Raw genomic sequence first — 17,570 nt, forward strand, 5'->3', positions numbered from 1 at the left:
TAAATACATTTGCTTGGGTGAAAATCCCCCAGTGATAGTGTTGTAAGGTTAAAATGATTGGTTATAAATATCCTAAAATGTTAAATGAACATTTCTAATTGGTGTTGTGGCAGCTGCAGTTTCAGCGATAAGATTAGGATCAGTCCCCCGCTATATAAAAGGCTTGGTGTTGATGTAGGCTTTCCTCTCTGTCTCACTATCAGGCTGCTGCTACTCCCCTCTCCACCCTCCGCTCACAGATGGCTGCTGTAAGATTGCTCCTGTTTTTGCCTCTAGCATCTGTTTCTGCAGGTTAGTGAAACACACTTACATTTTTAAAATTTCTTCTCAAACCAAAAACTCATGAGTAAAGTGAACAATGTTTATGCTAGCTGAGCTCCATTTAATTCACATGGGAAGTTAATTAGTGCCCAGTTAATGGTTTTGTTTGTAAAGGTTTAAGTGTTGGCCGGATGATGTTTTCCTCCAACAGACAGTAAAAAATTCTATCGTTTCTAGTAATGTTCATTGCTTATGTCCACATGAACTGACTGATTAAATAAGCATGTTAATCTGTAGCATCACTGCAATCCCTGAGTTTATAAACAAAAAATACAAACTAGGATTCACACGTCTTTTTCTCTTAATTCGTTCAAATATTCATTTGTCACACTCGGTTCATACTTTATTAGCTGTCCCTTTCACTTTCTCTTCCTGTTCGCATACATGTTATCTTACAGATGCAGACTCTCTCTTCACTCCCCTACACTCTTAAACGAGTGTAATTTATTTACCAACAGTAAATAGTTAATTTATAGTTAATTTATTTTTATATTTTTATAGTTTTATTTAACTATATTAGACTTTAAATTATTATGTAATTTAAAATGACATAATAATTATGTCATTAAATTATTATATACTGGAAGCCTGATATGGTGACTCTGGTTATAATAATCATTGATTCATCAAAGTGTTTGTGTATATCTTTTAAATTAACTTGAAGCAGCAGTTTTCAGGCCCATATGTTGCGGGTTTGAAGGAGTTAATGCATCTCAAGATAAAATTTTTACATTTCTATAACACTTCTTTTGACTGCTCCCTTTAGGCATCAGCACAGCAGATGCAAATGTCAAATGTGCAGTTTTAACATCAGTTCCATGCATTAAAATTATAAAATTAATAATAAACATAGATGCATTAAGATAAAAACTGATGATTTTTGTCTTCAGCGCTACAGATGGGTTTGCAAGTGAAGCTTGGGGATGATGTCACTCTCCAGTGTCAAATTATCACAGATGAAAGAATCTCAGTGTTGAAGTGGAGCAGAGCTGACCTGAACACAGACGGCTACGTCTACTTCTACAGGAACAAACGCTCCTATGAAAACTACCAACATCCATCTTTTCATGGCCGAGTGAAGCTGAGGGACCCGGAGATGAAGGATGGAGACGTTTCTGTGATCCTGAAGAATGTCACATTTAATGACACTGGGATGTATGAGTGTCACATAGCAGTGAGGAACCCTGTGAGAAATAAAAGAGTTCACACTGAGATCAGTCACTTCATCAACCTCACAGTCACAGGTGAGTTTGTCACCCACAAAAAACAACATTGTCTCATTTATAATTCAGTTAAAATGTTCTCCACTTATCACGTTAAAATATACATAATGAATAAGTTTAAATTATTGACAGTCCCTCTGCTCACTTCTAGTTTGAGTATGAAGGGTGAAGTCGTAGCATGCTGCTAACACAGAGGCTAACAGAGCATCTGTGGACCGTCAGCAGTTTCCTCGCCTTCTTTGAACTTTCGCGGTTTCTGTTCTCGCACACCCTCTGCATAAATAATTTGATTGGGTGACTGTGTTTTCGGCCAGATTAAAATATATGGGAATAAGAACTGTATGTATGAGAAAAGGTCTGCAGAGTGATCGGTAATAGATTTGGCTGCAGATCCAGTCCGTGGTTTGCATATTGGTGATGTGGCATTAGATTTAAAAACAAAAAATGCTAAGTGGATAAACATGAATTCAAACCTCCACACAGGTTTATGTTAAAGGTAAAAACAGATTTGTTTGAAGGTTGATGTGGGATAAAAGGAGCTGTATCAGCTCTGCAAGCAGAAAACTGAACAGAACCTTAGTCTTGTTTGACATTCTTAGTCTCCAGAACATCTTAGTGTAGATGTTTATGTTATTTCTTATTTGTATTAATTTCAGAACCACATCCTTACTTGCCAGCCAGAGTGTGTGTTCAATGTGGGCTCGTGGTAAATAAAGTTCTTCCACTCTGACATCATTCCCGTCTGTGACGTTATTACCAGGGAACAGTACAGAATCACATTTCAGAGAAAGTGGTCCAGGGCGTCCGCTATAACTGCAGAGTTTTCATTTCAGTGGCAGATCTCACACATGCTGCTCACGGCTGTAAAACTGAAAATGAGGTTTAGTGATCAGAAAACTAAAAAGAAACTGTGATGATGAAAGTTTCACGCTGACTTGAGAACTGACACGACTGACAAACACTCAAGAATATCGTTACACAACACGGTGACAGATCTCTCTGACTTTATGAAGATCATTTGGAGACATTTCACTTTTGTGTTGAAACCACAAAATAAATTCTTTGATTTGGATTTAGTGTTTCACTTTAAAATTCCACTTTACTGAAATTTCATGAACGACACCAATCCACTCTGTGTCAGCTGCTTTATGTTCACACTGAGGTGACCTGTAATGACTCATATTCTGCATGATTGAACTTCCTCCTGCACTCTTTGTGTTTCCCTGCAGTAACAGATTAAGAACGAATCGCCTTTTGTTCCTTCCTCAGTAAAAAAAAAGACTTCTAGATGGTGTGTGACAGATTTTATGATGATGATGTTTGAATATTTGTGTCTTCTATGATGATACTGGTTGTCGCTCAAGTTGCTCTTCTGCCACCTGGAGGCTTGAAAGTGTTAAAGCATCAATCTGCAGCTCAGTGAAAGTGACATCAGAATAACCAGCACAGCCAAAGAATCCCGAACAAACTGAAGTGTTTGCAGTACAGCTGCAGTGCTGACGGGCAGTAGTGGTTTTTGATATGGGCGACATGGGCGGTCGCCCAGGGCGGCATCGTGGTTGCTTGCTGCTGAAGTCAATTTAAACTTTATTGTCATCTCCACTACGTACAGTCCATAAGACGACGAGACGACGAGGCTTACAGTTTGATGATTTAAAGTCTCACACACAACCTGTCGAAAGGGGGGGGGGCTGCTGCTTCCAAATAGAGCACATTTCATTCATAATGTTGTAAATCCAAGCCCATTATGTATTCATGATTTGAATCCTGGGTTGTGTGAAATCCCAGAAATAAACCCTAGACAAAGTGTATCTGTGAACTAAGGTGTAGGTCTATTAGGTTATGATCCTCGGGTTGTGAGGTGGGTGTTCATACTGGAGGGCAAAATTAAAACCAGTGGAAGACGGACAAGAAAAGTTCAAAGCCATCAGGAGCTCAGTTTAGAAAAAAGAAAAAGAAGAGGAGGAGAAACGAGCAAAAGATACAGGTAAACAGATGTGTCATTGGATAATGGCAGGTCATCCTGTAACAACCAGAATCAGAATACTTTATTAATCCCTAAGGAAATAACGTGCGTTACAGTTGCTCCAAGAAGAAATGGTAAAAATAGTAGCAGTAACAGACTAAACTCCAAACAATACATTATGTTACAGATTTTACACATTTAAGAAATAGCACTAATATGTAGAGATCACTCAATTATAAATATCAAGGATTAACAGAGGTGATTATAATTATAATATAATATAATAATTATATAACTATCAAGAAAATTTTCAAGAATATTCCAGAGTAGAAAAGAGCGCGTGTAAAAAGGGTGTAACTATTGCAGTGTTTACAGTGTGTTAAGTGGATGCGTTGTACAGGGAGATGGCCACAGGCAGGAAAGATTTCCTGTGTCGTTCAGTGGTGCTTTTTGGTAATTTCACCCTCTCACTGAACGTGCTCCTGTGACTGACCAGCATGTCATGGAGTGGGTGGGAGGTGTTATCCAACACTATCTTTATCTTGGACAACATCTGCCTCTCAGGCACCACCCTAACAGAGTCCAGCTACATCCCCACAACATTACTGACCTTGTGGATCAGGTTATTTAGTCTGTTTGCATCTGTCAGTGCCAGAGGGAGAGTTCGCCCAGGGCGCCAAACAGGCTAGGACCGCCACTTCTGATGGGTCACATATCAGTGAAAAGTGAAATATTTCACTTCTCCTCAAAGTGAGAAATCAGATTCAAGCACTGGTGTAGTTTGAGTACTTTCACACAAAAAGTTAAAGCTGTTGTGTTGATATTTAAAGTGCTTTGATTATTTTTGGATAACAAGAGAACAGCTCTGAAGGAAAAAAGCACATAAACAGAAACTGACTTCATATAATTCAGTTTTTTGAGCAGCTGAAAGTAGCTACAAGCTAAATCCTCTTTTGTCAAAACACATCACTTCCTGCATCTGTTACAAATTAAAAGCCTTTGTATGAACACTTCGATTGGATGTCTGACCTAGGGTTTTATTGTGAAGCACTTACAGGAACTTGCAGTAGGAGCATGAGATGAAATAGAAATGCCATGCAGTGTATATAAAGGTTAAAAGTTACAGAGATTCACGTAAAGATGATCGTGAATCCTTTTGATTCTATTAAAAAGCTTCTGTGGTGGTTTTAATATGACTGATTATTGATTAATGATCAGGTTTGTTGTTGATCAGCTGTGAAACACGAAGCCTGCCAGATGTTTATTTGAGTAACGTGACCTTCTTTGTTATTACGCACGTGTTTCTGATCCCACCCACAGACTGTTTTTGTTCGTCCTCGTGAGACAAACAGTCGCCAGAGCGCGAGGCTGAGAACAAACCCACCTGTCATGACATTCGGGAGTTTTATTTTCAAATCGAACTTCGACATCGTTCGGATTAGAATTAGGATAAAGGGATAAGGGATGTTCTGTTCCCAGGAAATCTCACCAGCCTTGGATATTTAGCGAGCTTGAAGAGTCGGGTCAGCAGAACAATGAGGCGGAAATGTCTGTGCTGGGCTCACCGTGACTGCAGGTGAGCGTTAACTCGTTTTGACTCCATCAGTGTCATACAGGAGCTTTCTTCATATTTATGAACGCGACTGTAAGTGGACCTCGTGGCCTCACTGCACAAAAACAGTTACTGACACGAAGTGGTTGAATGTGTTTTTTTCTTTCTTTTTTTGTTTGTTGGCTGTTTGTCTGTGTCTGTTTGTGCACGCTCACATAAAAAGTGGGTGTTTTGCTTTCCCCTCTCTCCGCCCGTAACACACTATTTGGGCGCCGCCTGAATCAGAGTGAGGACAGCTTACATATAAATCAGACATGAGACCAGCAGCAGCTATGAACACTCAGTGCGCCAATTATTTCAGATGTGAATAAATTAGAGCGGGAACTTTAATTTGGATCTGCTGCTCCGTGCGTTCAGGTCTGACGCTGATCAAGAATGAAAGAAACCTGGACTGGATCCCTTTAGTCTCTGTCTCTTACTGATTGAAAGTTATCGGTGATAAAGATCCTCTACATGTAACTGAATACTTCCCTGAGCTGCATTCTAGCAGCTGCAGTTCCAGACTTGAAGGCATCAGGACCAAACATGGGTGCCAAAACGAATTAATAGATAATTAATGAGAACATCAATGGACATTTAATTATTTATATATTTGTTTCATTAAATCATAATCAACTAAAGCAGATTTATTTCACCTGAAAATGATTTTTTTTTCTGTTCTGATGGGGGACGGGAGAAGAATTCAGTTGAGCTTCCTGTTAATCCACTGGTGAACTGTCACATTTAAAAGTCTAAAAAGGAAATCGGAAATCAAAGTTTTTGGGGGTTTTCTATTGATTTGTTGACTTTTTTCTGTCTGAAATGTCATACATTCTTCATTGCATTTTTAAAGTGCGGATTATATATGGTTCTACTTTCCGGTGTGACTGTAATTTTAAATAGTTTAAATAGTTTCGTTTTTAAAGTGGCCCACCCTCCCTATAAAGGCTGGTCTGGAATGTGAGCTGCTTCTTTCTGTTTAGGTCAGGGCTGCTATAATCTTCTCTCCTCTGGCTTGTCACAGATGGCTTCTGTCAGATTTCTCCTGTTTTTGTCACTAATTTCTGTGTCTGCAGGTGAGTCAAACAGTTTTTTCCTTGCTTATTCTTTCTGCAACTAAAGGCAGTTTTATAAATGAGCGAGTTCTGTTCGTGTCTCAATGTTCCATTTAATTTACGTAAAAAGGTTATTGGCACCCAGTCTAAAGGTGATAAACTCACTCTCGCTTAACAGGTGAAATCTCACTACTAGGTTGTGACCCCTTTGTGACAACGGGATGGTCAAAAGACTTTTTTTTTTTTTTTTTTTTAATCCGGCTAATCACGCATTAGTCGGAAAACGGGATTTGCGAGAATGAGCGCGTCTTCGGGAAACTAATGAGTCATGGAATGAGTCATGGAATGAGGTTCGGCTGATTGCAAATGACAAAGGAATTAAACTTTCTCTTTTCGTAATTGGTTAAAATAAATAAATAAATCATTGATATAAAATGGGTTATAGATCACATGCATTACTTTTAACTGCAAACTTTAAATGTAATTATTTTCTTCATTGAGCTGTGAGGAAAAAATAATAGTAATTCTTGAAGACTTTTAGAAAGGATAAAGGGACTGAGAATCAACTATGACAGCATCAGAATTCACAAGTGCACTTTTGGGTAAATATATAATAATTAGCAAACATCCACACAGCTGTAGTTGGCATGACTGGTTATCATGTGTCAGGCTTGCTTCTTATTATAGAAAGAAACTTTGGGGTTTCAATAGATGCATGTTTTTACTGTGTGTTTTGACGTTTTCTTAATATTTAATTAATTCAGGTGTGTAAAGCTGTAATAAAAAACTAAATCACGCTTTTGTTCTGTATCCTTCCTCCACTGTCTACCTTGTTGATGGTTGTCCCTGTTACGTTGCTCGCTCAGAGATAACAGTATACATGTTTGGATGGAGAGAAACAGTTGGATTACTGCAAAAAGAATAATCATACTTTAACTATAGTTTACATTTTCTAAAAAGTGTAAGTAAATCAAATCCAACTAAAAGCAATACTTTGAAAAGTTTACATTCCTTGAGAACACCACAGCATTGGGAAACTCAATATTACAAGTGATGTTGAAAACAAGGAGAGGACAATTCTTGGAAATCAAAGGGAGTTTGGTCTTAGCCTCCACTTGGGTTTTGCTATGATGAGAGAGGACAAACGGAGAAAAAAAGAGGAAATGCAGACACACTTGTGTAGGTTTGGTCACATAGATGGATCAGAAGACCACGTGTGGTTTTTATTACCCAGTTACCAAGTTTTGTCAATCAATTACATTTTCAGTTAAAGTTTGCCAAATGTTGCCATTTGAAACAAGTGTTTAAAAGTAATATATATTCTAAAACTGTCATATTATATATGCTTGTTGTTGTCTCTAATACAATATAATAAAACTAAAGCCCCATTTGGGCCTACCACCTCTGCTCTGCTTTACTAGCTGAAAAGCAACCAAATATAGAGTGTAAGAGTGGAATGAATCGCAAAGATGGATTTTAAATATGCTCTCTGAATCTATATTGATATAGTGCATCTCAAACGACTGTGCTACTATATCTATAAAGCTGGTTGCTGATTTTCAGGGTCTGTGTAAAGTCTTGACTGTAAAACATTTCAAAGTGATGTGGTCGTGTAATCGCATTACACTATTCAATAATCAAATAAGTTGCTGAACGAAATTCAGTAACTACATAAAAGTTAAGGACATGTTGAGCATTCTATCTTTATCTAATCTTTCAGTACATAGCATGGTCTAGATTTAAATTCTCTTCATTCCCATTCTCTTGTTCTTCTTTTTTTTAAACATAAAGTGAACTTTTTAAATCATGCACAGAGAACCTGATATGGTTACAGCGCTGAATACAGGGAGGAGATGTTTTCACTTTATTGATCCCCATGGGGAAATTACTTGTTTTTCTCTGCATTTGACCCATTCACTCAGTGAAGCAGTGGGCAGCCCACTAAGCAGGCGCCCGGGGAGCAGTGTGTAGGGACGGTACCTTGCTCAGGGGTACCTCAGGGTAGCCGTTAAGTGGATTCGAACCGCCGACCTTCCGATCATGGGGCGACCACTTTACCTACTGAGCTATCCCTGCCCCATATTGGTGAAATTTTCCTTCAAACTTTGTTTGGTCAACTGTGGTTTGTTTAAAAATATTAAATGTCCTGTTTTAATGTCAGTTTCATGCATTAAAAATGTCTTTGCAATAAGAAAATTGATCGTTCTTTTCTTCAGCTCTACAGCAGAATATGCAGGCGACGCTCGGAGCAGACGTCACTCTCCAGTGTCAGATTACTACAGATGAAAGAATCTCGGTGCTGAAGTGGAGCAGACCTGACCTGAACACAGACGGCTACGTCTACTTCTACAGGAACAAACGCTCCTATGAAAATTACCAACATCCATCTTTTCATGGCCGAGTGAAGCTGAGGGACCCAGAGATGAAGGATGGAGACGTTTCTGTGATTCTGAAGAACGTCACATTTAATGACACTGGGATGTATGAGTGTCACGTAGCTGTGAGGAACCCTGTGAGCAGTAAAAGAGTTCACACTGAGATCAGTCACTTCATTGAGCTCACAGTCACAGGTGAGTTTGTCATGCCAACAGCAAATGGAGTGCGTCCATAATGTCGTAGTTAGCATGTTCACTTAGCAAGTTCAAGCCCAGGTGACACAAAACCTTTGGGCTTTAGTCAGCAAAAACATATGTGTGTTTAGTGTCACATGTCAGATAAAACATGCTGAGCTGCTCACTCTGTTGCGAGTAGCTTTAATACAGAAAATGACATGCACTGAGCTAGCAGTTCTTACTACTGTATATCAAGGGTAAAGTCGTAGCATGCTGCTAACATAGATGCTTTCGGTCAACAGCCAAACACATTTTATGTAACTTGACATCTCCTTAACTGCAGCTGACTGAAGCTGTTCTCCTGCTAGCTTTACCTGCTGAACACGTTAAAGCTCACATCTGAGGGTTTCTTCTCTGACAGCTAATCTTTGCTCTGCAGGTGAAGTGCATGAAAACATGTTGGAGAAGCACATCATGGAAGGAGAAGATGCTGATGGAAACACTGAGGTTGAACAGGTTGAAGCACAGACTATCCTGATTGTTGCTGCTGTTGCTGCTGTCATTGCTGTTGCTGCAGCTGTTGGTTTGTTAGTGTTGCTTCTTAAGAGAAATAAGAAGCAGCATCACATCCTACTGAGGAAGAATCAGTCCTGCTGATTACAAATAACCGCCATAAGGATTTAAATATATTTAATTTAAAGTGAAAATGATAAGATCACAAACTGTTTGTTTATTAGATGATAATTTGTAACCATTACAACGATTAAATACTGTCCTCACATATCTATCATAAAATATCTTCATAACTACATTTATAATTATTAATACTAGTTAAATATATACACCTAGAGAACAAATCTTGCTTATTGAAGCTAATCTGTGCATTCAAAGCAGTGGTAGGAAACTTTGCGTGCACACCTTTGCATGTATGGAATGACACATGGATATTTGTGCTTGCAGGTGCACTGCAAACATTTTATCTACTGCATACACATGGACACATTAGAATTACTAACATAACTGAAATGTATGTGTTTAGACTTTGAACCATCTGGAGTACCAAGAAAATCCATGCAAAAAGGCCACAGGCAAGATTTAAACCAGGAATATTCTTATTGTGAGGCTAATCACACCAAATTATAATAATAAAAGTTATAATAACAACTGGAATAACAAAAAAAAAAATCCCAATGGCACGTTGTGAAGGAAGGAGGGTGTGGGCAACCAAAATGAATGCTCTGCCCATGAAAGTATGGAGGTTGAGGAGGGAGAGAGACCGACCATGGCAATCGAGACTGTGTTTGTGGGTGCAGCAGGTTAGACTGGTACTGTGGGACCAGGCCATTGAGGGATTTGTAAGTGGGGGAAGAAAAACTTGTAGTGTGTAACTTTAGTGGATGCTGATGGAAATGTGAGGGTGGGGGGTGATGTGTTGTTAAGACCGTTTGTAAAATGTCAGAAAAGGTCAAATTTGACCCAAACTGAAAGTAAAGGGTTGAGCAAAGATTAAACGCTGACACTTCAGTAACTACGTTTATCAAGTACACCACACTGAAGGACATCTCTGCTGTCCATTTATGTCAAATCAAGTAAAGTTTTAGACATTGCGGGTGATAATTTTGAAACTACCTCACTTCCTCTGTCACATGATGTCAGACATTTTATCTTCACACTCTTTTATTTTAGCAGTGTTACATTTTGAGAAAACAAAAAAACAAAGGAGAAAGACTGAAAAGATGTTTGCTGATGCTTTAGCAACATTTACCTCAAGACTGTAGGGAAAAAAATGAAAGTCTACTGAGGTCAGTAAAGGTTCTACACCTCTGCAAAGGTGGTGGTATGGTGAATACATCAGTCAGTTACTGAGGCCTTCATATCCTCAACTCAGCTACAAATAGCCATTTTTTACTAATACCTACTTCGACTCTGCTCTGCTTGGTTTTGGTCATTTGCTTTTATAATCGAGTGCCACCTGACATGCATGCAGGCGTGAAAGTGATGCAGCCGAACATAAGGATGTCAAGGTGATATACTGATTGTTCTGTGGCTGTCCTTTCCCTCATTGCTGGCTTTTAACAGTGGCTAGTCAGCAACACTGACTAGCCATCAATAATGTCACATTTTTGGATCGCCACACTTAGTTCACTCATAAAGTACCAGGTACTACAAGGTAATGGAAAACCCTAAAAAACTGAGTCAAGCTGAGCCGACCTGACCTGAGTAGGTACTAATAGAAAAGGGCTAAAAGTGTTGAGTGGAGGGAGGGAGGGGAACAAAAAACTGGAAACTGCTCAGTGAATTAACATCCATTCAGTTTACTTTTTTTTACTTACTAATCAAAAGCAGAAGTAATATAGCATGTCTTTTTTAGCTTGGGTGTGAAGGAGGTTTCTCTCCACTTCAACCAAGTGCTGCTCGAAGGGGCTGATCTGATCTTTGGAGCCCTTAGTTTAGTGTTTTTATTATTAGGTGTTGTGAGCTGAGACTAAACAGATCTTACTGACCTGAATTACTTCTGAATACGCATCAATACTTTACATTCATGTGTATGTGTTTGCATTTTGCTGAACGTTTGATGAATTTTTACCTCTCGCGCTTATTTATACCACACAGTCTGATCTGCACACATAGAATATCAACGCATATGTAAAGAAGCCAATGACGTTAAAACATTTGGTGTTTTTTATATAAGCAGATTTTTTTTTTTTAACTGTGATTTTTACATATTATACATACACATACATTTACATATTTGAATAAAATACAGTTTTACAGTTTTCTGTTTTTTTTTTTTTGACAGGCTTATTATTAATTTATCATCAAAATGGCAAGAATAATAACAATAAATAATAATGAATTATTATTTTTAATAATGGCATAGTGGTGGTGGTGTTATTGATATTATCATTATTATTAGATTAATTAAATGTATTCCTTTTGATTTTTGCTCTCCATTTGTGGATATTTAATTAAAATGAGCTCGACATCCCTCCTTGATACACACTTCACATACTCACAACAAAAATCCTTAAGAAGAAACTGAAACTATGATTATTCAGATCATTTTGATTATAGGGATGTTGAGTTTCTGATAACACCTTGTTTTTGTGTTGTATGTCATCAGTGTGTTTATTTCGAGTTTGATTGTTCAGTTTGCCATGAACCATTATTATGCAAATTATCATGAGTACAATGTACAATGTTTCTCTACACTGCAAAATCAAGTGTTACTTAGCATTACTGAACTGTGAAGTTTTTGTCCTCTGGTCAACTGCTGCTTTGAAAAGCATGTATACTGAGCACCAGATGGTTTTATTTTCCGCTATTATCTGCACACCGCATAATAAATAAATAAATCATTAAATTGTGTAAAGGAGTGCCGTTTGTGGAATTCAAATATTTGAAATAAGAATATTTATTATACTGCAGAGACAATACTGACACACGTTTGCTGAGTGTCCAACCAAATGTTAACAATAAGTGAGGGAAAATTGTTCCTCCATTCAACGAGTAAAGGTGAATATTAGGGAGGGAGGCTTTTTTTTTTCTACCTCGGCTTTTAGATTTTCAGATTTGTTTTGTTTTTTGTACAAAAATAAGCAACTTAAATAAAATATGTTTACAAGAATAACATATTTTAAAGAGGTGGAAAAGGTTGTGTTCATGTTAAAAAAGAACAGCACTTCGTTTTAAACTAACATCACTGTTTTAGTGAACCATACAGTCCAGATGGGTTTTAGGTAGTTACCCATTTATTTATGTAATACCCTAAAATTTGTACAGCACCCATTCTCATTTATCTGTACCTACGGGCAGCAGGTGGTTCAAACCCAGTCTCTTTCTTTGAAGAGCTTTTTGTGAAATTATTAACCCCCCCACCTCCACCCCCCGCAAAATATTATGAAATTACAACATCATTTAATATAACTAAAGCTTCAAACAGGTTAAAAATAAGGTGGTAATGAACTTTCTGTTAAAGCAGGTTCACTGCTTTAGGCTCTGTGTGCACATAAAGAGATATTCTGCAAGCGATGATCAAATGGTGATTAAAAAACAAAAAATATAACGGTAAAAATTAATCAAGTTAACCTGAGTACACTCTCAGTGCTCCGTTTATTTCTAAGGTGACAGCTGCAAATTGAAACTCTGAATATTTAAACAGGATCAATTTAAACATTAAAGCGTACAGAGGAGAGCTGTATTGGTAATCTTGCATAATGGACATCTTCCCGGTGGGACGACCTATTTTTGGGCCGATGGGTCAATTGAAGGGCCGCTGCAAATCGCCTGTAAAGCAGCCCAGTCGTTCATTTTCAATACTGACATTGTATTGTAGTGAAATCTCTGAACGCAGCACCCTCCCCTACAGAGTTTAATGTAGAAGAAATAGTGAAACTATGGATGTGACAAGCTGATACACACACACAAAAAAATAAATGCAGCAAAATGTGTCAAATTAATGACATGATAATTTGCTGTTGCTGCAGCTCCACCACCGTCAAGTAACCAGCAACACCCAATAACCACCTGTTAGCACCAGCTGTGGAGAAACACAGAAGTGAAGACACAAAGGAAGGTGAAAGTAACATGGTAAGAAAATAATGTTGAGACATAATTAGGAAGGGAGAGATTCAAGAATTCAAGTAAAATAACTGGCTACTTTGAGCATCAGCCACCACTAATATCTAAAGTTTACCATATAATCAATTAAAATTGTCACATGCTGCCATGCAGTGCTGCTAAGATGTCCTAACCTAACTACAACTGTACCAACCTAATTAAAACCCATTATATATCTATCTAGCTGTGTGTATGTATATATATATATATATATATATATATATATATATATATATATACACATACATACACACGTATGTAAATATAATGTAGCAATAATCAAATGAGATGTAAACGTTTATAGGGTGTCTGTATCACTGTATCAGTAAAGGCCCCTATAGGTACCCCCCCTCTGACGGAAGTGATCCCCCTCCCCCCTTTGTTTCCTTTCTTTAAATGGAAAAGCCAGTGAGGTGTTGCATGCATGCATGGGTGGTCTTTGAAGCTTACACCCACACACTAAACAAATGCGAGCCCTCTTTACTCATTTCTACTTAGACCACTGTCAGTTCGAAGGCACGAGATGACAGCACCTTTGTGATCCTATCAAAATAAAAGTGAAGGCAACAAACGCAAAGACTAATAGAAATAAATATTGTTTGAAAAAACACTTCTTATATCAAACAGTGTAACTGATGAATCGACTATGTTGTTGTTTTCTTGTTTTTTTTTGTTTTTGTTTTTGTTTTGTTTTTTTTTTGGGGGGGGGGGTCAGTAAATTCAGTATATCAATGGTCAGTATATTTAATGGAGGCATGGAAAAAAATTTACCTTCATATACAGAGATTTAAAATATATGTCTGAAATATTCAGCTTTTTAATTCTCTTTTGTTCCCCAGGTAGCTTCAGAAGTATAGAAATATTAACACATTTTCACTCTGCAAACAAGGGAGCATGTTAAAGGCCCACATCACCCTGTGGGACAGGCAGTTGCACAAAGCTAATTCTTTCATAGGGATGAAAATTTGTCCCATTCACTTGGACACCAGGATCATTTTCTACTTGGGATTCCTTCTGTGTCAAAATAATGCTCTAATAGACTCAGAGTTTAACACTCTTAAATTCAGAAAGCTGTAAACTGGAACAAGATGATTGGTATGTTAAAACATCTTAAACAAGTGGTCAGGTAATATGATCTCTTAGGAATAATTTTACATAAAGTTCCCAAACAACTAGCATGATGTAAAAAATCACACGGCCTTCGTGGCCTTTTCTAGAAAGGGCATAGTCACTTTCCAAGATGCAATGGTCTCTCCTGTCACTTGGAGGAGTTTGACAGCTGGCAGTCAAATTTGATTACCAGCTGAAATTCCTTGTGGGGATCACAATGTTATCCTTGAACCCAAACATGGCCAGTCACTGACAGAATAGTTAGGTGGAGCTGACTATCCCATCCTTTTAGTGCTGTAAAGATGTAAATTTTCATCAGGTCATTCGAAAACTAAAATTGTCAAGGTTTCAGTGTGAAACTAAGAAGTTGGACCACACTGCCATGTGAATCAGAGAGATTTATTTCACTGTGCAAAGGTAATTTGGTGACACCACAGAATAAATGGTTTTTATCTTTTTTATATGTATTCTTTATTGACTCGCAGTTTGCACTGAAACTTTGTGAATCAGGTTTTTGTTTGTTTTTTTACTTTGTTCTGGCAAATGCTTAATAGTAAAGGGGAAGCTTGTAAGAAACTGTGTAAAAGGCATGCTATAGCTAACTTTCCCTTTCTTTTGCCTTTCAGAATAATACTCATTTCCTTTAAACCACTCCCTTCCTCTCAACATAAAAGGTTTCAGTTGACTGAAAAATAAAACTTTTTGTTTAGTTGGCAGGCACTTCAGTGTAATCTGTTGTCACACATGGCTTTTCTCAGGGTCCTCCTGGGTTTCTTCCTAATTGCTGAATCAACAGGTGAGTGAAACAAAATTTGTTAATATTTTTATTCTTTACAACTAAAGGCTGACAAGAAAAACTTATTTATATGAATGAGAGGGAGACTGGCGTAACAGGGAAGCTGCATGAAACAGAGGTAAAAAGTAACCAAAAGTCTAAAGACTGGAACAAAGTAATGGACGGTGAAAAAGAGCAATGAAGAAGAGAGTGCAGGCAGGATTTCAGGGGTGACTTGTGAAAGAACGGTAGCAGCAGGAGTGAGATGATAGTTCTACAAGATGGTTGTGAGACCTGCTTTGATGAACGGCTTAGAGCTGGTTCCACGAAAAGGCAGGAGGCTGAACTGAAGATGCTATGGTTTGATTTGGAGTGAACAGGATTGACATAATTAGAATGAATATATCAGAGGTTTGGAGACAAAGTCAGAGAGGCAAGTTTGAAATGCAATGGCATAGTCCTCTTAGGAGTTGAGATGACAGACACCCCAAGCCCACTGTGCAATGCCCCCAAACTGCAAAAAAACAACAACAAACAAACAAAAAAAAAAAACCACAGGAGCGATAATTAGCATGTTAAATGTTAAGCTTTCTGAAATTCATTCATGCGATTTCATGAACTGGAGACAAATGTGAGATTTGATCATTTCAGTTATCACTTACATTGTATAAACAGCAGCTACACGTATTAAAGTAACAGTAGAGCAAGATAAACTTCATACTTACCGATTGTTCTCTTTCCTTCAGCTCTGCAGCAGGATGTGCAGGTGAAGTTTGGAGCAGACGTCACTCTTCAGTGTCAGATTTCCACAGATGAAATAATCTCAGTGCTGAAGTGGAGCAGAGCTGACCTGAACACAGACGGCTACGTCTACTTCTACAGGAACAAACGATTCTATGAAAACTACCAACATCCATCTTTTCATGGCCGAGTGAAGCTGAGGGACCCGGAGATGAAGGATGGAGACGTTTCTGTGATCCTGAAGAAGGTCACGTTTAATGACACTGGGATGTATGAGTGTCATGTAGCTGTGAGGAACCCTGTGAGCAGTAAAAGAGCTCACACTGAGATCAGTCACTTCATTGAGCTCACAGTCACAGGTGAGTTTGTCATGCCAACAGCAAATGGAGTGCGTCCATAATGTCGTAGTTAGCATGTTCACTTAGCAAGTTCAAGCCCAGGTGACACAAAACCTTTGGGCTTTAGTCAGCAAAAACATATGTGTGTTTAGTGTCACATGTCAGATAAAACATGCTGAGCTGCTCACTCTGTTGCGAGTAGCTTTAATACAGAAAATGACATGCACTGAGCTAGCAGTTCTTACTACTGTATATCAAGGGTAAAGTCGTAGCATGCTGCTAACATAGATGCTTTCGGTCAACAGCCAAACACATTTTATGTAACTTGACATCTCCTTAACTGCAGCTGACTGAAGCTGTTCTCCTGCTAGCTTTACCTGCTGAACACGTTAAAGCTCACATCTGAGGGTTTCTTCTCTGACAGCTAATCTTTGCTCTGCAGGTGAAGTGCATGAAAACATGTTGGAGAAGCACATCAAGGAAAGGAGAAGATGCTGATGGAAACACTGAGGTTGAACAGGTTGAAGCACAGACTATCCTGATTGTTGCTGCTGTTGCTGCTGTCATTGCTGTTGCTGCAGCTGTTGGTTTGTTAGTGTTGCTTCTTAAGAGAAATAAGAAGCAGCATCACATCCTACTGAGGAAGAATCAGTCCTGCTGATTACAAATAACCGCCATAAGGATTTAAATATATTTAATTTAAAGTGAAAATGATAAGATCACAAACTGTTTGTTTATTAGATGACAATTTGTAACCATTACAACGATTAAATACTGTCCTCACATATCTATCATAAAAATGCCCTCATAACTACATTTATAATTATTAATACTAGTTAAATATATACACCTAGAGAACAAATCTTGCTTATTGAAGCTAATCTGTGCATTCAAAGCAGTGGTAGGAAACTTTGCGTGCACACCTTTGCATGTATGGAATGACACATGGATATTTGTGCTTGCAGGTGCACTGCAAACATTTTATCTACTGCATACACATGGACACATTAGAATTACTAACATAACTGAAATGTATGTGTTTAGACTTTGAACCATCTGGAGTACCAAGAAAAGAAAAAGGCCACAGGCAAGATTTAAACCAGGAATATTCTTATTGTGAGGCTAATCACACCAAATTATAATAATAAAAGTTATAATAACAACTGGAATAACAACAAAAAAAATCCCAATGGCACGTTGTGAAGGAAGGAGGGTGTGGGCAACCAAAATGAATGCTCTGCCCATGAAAGTATGGAGGTTGAGGAGGGAGAGAGACCG

General features: G+C 38.1%; 2 pseudogenes; both read left to right on the forward strand.

Annotated features, from left to right (window-relative positions):
• The first annotated feature begins 200 nt into the window (after positions 1-200).
• On the forward strand, positions 201-10,973 carry LOC113019508 (sodium channel subunit beta-2-like; annotated as a pseudogene).
• Positions 10,974-14,072: 3,099 nt separating this feature from the next.
• LOC113019509 (uncharacterized) lies at positions 14,073-17,365 on the forward strand (annotated as a pseudogene).
• The last annotated feature ends 205 nt before the right edge of the window (positions 17,366-17,570 follow it).

This window comes from Astatotilapia calliptera, chromosome 3 (assembly GCF_900246225.1).
Source record: "Astatotilapia calliptera chromosome 3, fAstCal1.2, whole genome shotgun sequence".
NCBI lineage: Eukaryota > Metazoa > Chordata > Actinopteri > Cichliformes > Cichlidae > Astatotilapia > Astatotilapia calliptera.